Genomic DNA, 3,545 nt, shown 5'->3' on the forward strand with positions numbered 1-3,545 from the left:
TTAAAATTAGTTTGGGGAAACAGAGAGTGGGAAAGGTAGGAAGGGAAATTATTTTAGCTTACTGTTAATCAAATAATGATGAATAAGAATGAAAGCAATAGGATACAAAAATCAAACACCAGAATTCAAACCTAGGTACGCAGAGCTGTGTAGAGGGAGATGTAGGAAGACAATGTGAAAAACGATATAGTACAAGCCACATGGGAAAGAAATTAAAATTAGTTTGGGGAAACAGAGAGAGGGAAATGTTGGAAGACAAATTAATTTAGCTTATTGTTAATCAAATAATGACGAATAAGAACAAATCCAAAAAACACCTTCCTGCCACCGCTCCCTCTTTCCCCGGGCTCCTCTTCTCTCCTGACTTCTCTACATCCCACCCCTGGCCAATGCAGGGGGGACATGGCACGGGGGTTGTGGTCAGTTCATCGCATGTTGTCTCTGCGGCTTCTTCTTCCTCATGCTCTTTTTCTGCTCCAGTGTGGGGTCCCTCCCATAGGACCGCAGGTCCTTCCAGGAGCCTGCTCCAGCACAGGCTCTTGGCTTCCTTCAGGCACAGCCACCCGCTCCGGCCTCGGGTCCTCCACGCGCTGCAGGGGCATGTCTGCTCCACCCTGGACCTCCACAGGCTGCAGGGGGACAGCCTGCCTCACGATGGTCTTCACCACGGGCTGCAGGAGAACCTCTGCTCTGCTTCCTGCCAGCGCTGCCGACGGGCTCAGCTTTGACCAGTGGCACATCCATCTCGGAGCTGGAACTGCTGTGCCCAACATGGGACTAACACGCGGTGCCTTCTCATAGAACCCACCCCTGCGACCCCCGCCCCAGCTAACAACGCTCGCATAGTAAACCCAAGACAACGGCGATGGGCTACAGGCCAGGAAGGAGGAGGCGACAGGGAACCAGACTGAGAGAGACGGAAAAAAAACCCACCAAAAAAGAGCGACGGGCCACAAGGCAGAGAGGAAGGAATTAAAAATGGGGACAGTGAGGTGGACAGAGAAACTGAGACATCCCACAAAACCTCCATGAGCTGAAGTGGAGAGACAGAGGAATTAAAGAATAGGCACAGGGAGCCAGACAGAGAGAGAATGATAAAGGCAAAAATGGGCTATGGGACACATCTTTTTATATTCTAAAATCCTTTACATAATAGAGTAGATAAAAGTTTTTTATTTTGAATTCCTTCAATATATACAAGAATATTATTTTTCCATATACAAAAAAAATTAAAGATTTTTCTCTATTTCAATGCCTCATGCCCATATTTACAGGTTTTATTTTTTAATCCCCGCATGAATTGTCTGACATTTTTGGGCTGTGACCCCTCTGTCCCCCAGGCACCTGCTTGTCCACAACATCATCACCCTCCCGGTGACATTTGGGTGCCCCAAATGACATCATCACACACCCCTTTTTATTCCCCCCCAAAAAAGGTGCAAAGCACCACACCATCCCCTCGCGGTACTCGACCACCGGCAGGCAGGGGGGTGTGTCCACTGAGCATTGCCAGACCCATACGACGAGACACCTGAAACACAAAAAGCACCAATTATATTTCAGCAGATTAACAAAGAGCACAGAACAAAGCAGAGGAATTCCTTCACACTGAGGGACAGGACAGCAGTTCAGCTACAGGAGAACTCCAGGGAAACAGCTCAGCGCCAAATACAGCGTACCCTTTCAAAGCCAGAGCGACTGCAACTCTTCCAGTCAGTATTAAGACTAATCGGTGGCATTCTGAACACATTCTGAGCAAGACAGTAAACCCTCTGGGTCTCCCTGGGAAACACCTCCTCCCTTCCTCACGGGGTTGCTGCGGGGACACCCCCCTGCGAGGCTGCCGCACAGGGTTGAGCCGTGACCAAAATCGACACTACAGACTCCCTCAAGCAGCTACAGCCCTCGTGCTGCTGCTGCTGCACACCTTGGTGGGTCGACAGAGCCGAAAGGGCAGAATAAAACTCCGGAGAGGGCAATGAACAAGAAGGAACGAAGCTCAGTCATTCAATTGATGTAGAATAGGTGTGCCTACGTTTATATACACCCAACAAAAATAGTTATTCTATGAAAGTATTTGACTTGCCTTTGGCACTAAGTGAACTTGCACAGCTGTGAATCGATACCATGAATCTATCTCTAAAATACATAGTTATAATTTTACTGGTTTTGTGCGCTACACACTTAGGAGGGTCACAAAATCCACGGGACTCTGTTCCCCCTGCCACCCTCAGGGCATGCTCAGACCACCATCCCTACCCCACCCCCCCCAGGGCCCTCTGTTCAAAAGGACCAGCCACCCCCGAGAAAAGCTGACCTGGAGCTCCAAAGAAGGAGCTGGCCTATGGAAAATCTGACTTGAGCCCCAGAAAAGGAGGCAGCCTCTGGAAAAGCCAACCCCGAACCCCAAAAGAGTAGTCGGCACCCAAAAAAAAACCAACCAGAGCTCCAGGAAAGGAGCTTGCCTGTGGGAAATTTGACCCAGAGCCCCAGAAATGGAGTTGGCACCCAAAAAAGGCAACTCAGAGCTCCAATGGAAGAGACAGCCCTTGGAAAAGCCAACCTGAAGCCACAATGAAAGAGCCAGCCCCTAGAAAAGCCAACACAAATCTCCCAAGGAGGAGCCAGCTTCAGAAAAGCCAACCTGGAGCCCCAGAGGATGAGCCAGGACTTGGAAAAGCCGACCTGGAGCCCAAAGGAGGAGCCAGCCCCCAAAACAGCTGACCCAGAGCCCTGGAGGTGGAGCCAGGACCTGGAAGAGCCGAGCCAGTGCCCCAGAGGACGAGCTGGCCCTTGGAAAAGCTGACACACAGCCCCAGAGGAGCCGGTCCCCAAAAAAGCCAACCCAGAGCACCAAAGTCCTCTGTGGCACTTGAAAATCGAGAGCATCGTAATGACCGATCTGACCCAAAGGAACTGACAGCTCTGAGGCCTGTCATGCTGCTCCTTGGACCTCAATGCCTCGACAATTTCTAGAGACTTGCCAGAAGGTGCCTGCAACAATAAGAAAACCCCTACTGTCTTACCTCATGTTACCTCACAATCCGACTGTGATCTGTTCGACTCCTACTCACATGCACAGAAACCTCAGTTACTTTAACCCTCTACACTGGCTCTACAATGCCATGCAATAGACACATTGAGCTGTGCAGTGCACATGCAAATATAATGCCATACAACACAACACGCTCTTAGATCACTGTCAATACACAACACGGTACAGCATGCTGCAATGCAAGACAAAACACAAGGCAGCATGGTGCTGCCTCATGTCTTACAAGATGAGACTCAGCTGACATTCAGACCTGCATATGTGATACAGAGGTCCAGACAGTTTCTGCTACACCTCTTCTGACTTTGTCATAACTCCCACCAGCTTCAGAGAGAACAGACCAGACCAGACCTCATCGACAGCCAAATCCAATCTGAGAGAGGCTGATGAACATTCCTCCCTTTCCTAGCCATCCCCCGGTTCAAAAGCTTTAGAAACCCTTTCTCTTCTCCTGAACTGTCAGGGAAGGAACCCCAATTCTTCCAGACAGCTC

Source organism: Charadrius vociferus, unplaced genomic scaffold (assembly GCF_000708025.1).
Source record: "Charadrius vociferus isolate BGI_N301 unplaced genomic scaffold, ASM70802v2 scaffold323, whole genome shotgun sequence".
Taxonomy (NCBI): Eukaryota; Metazoa; Chordata; class Aves; order Charadriiformes; family Charadriidae; genus Charadrius; species Charadrius vociferus.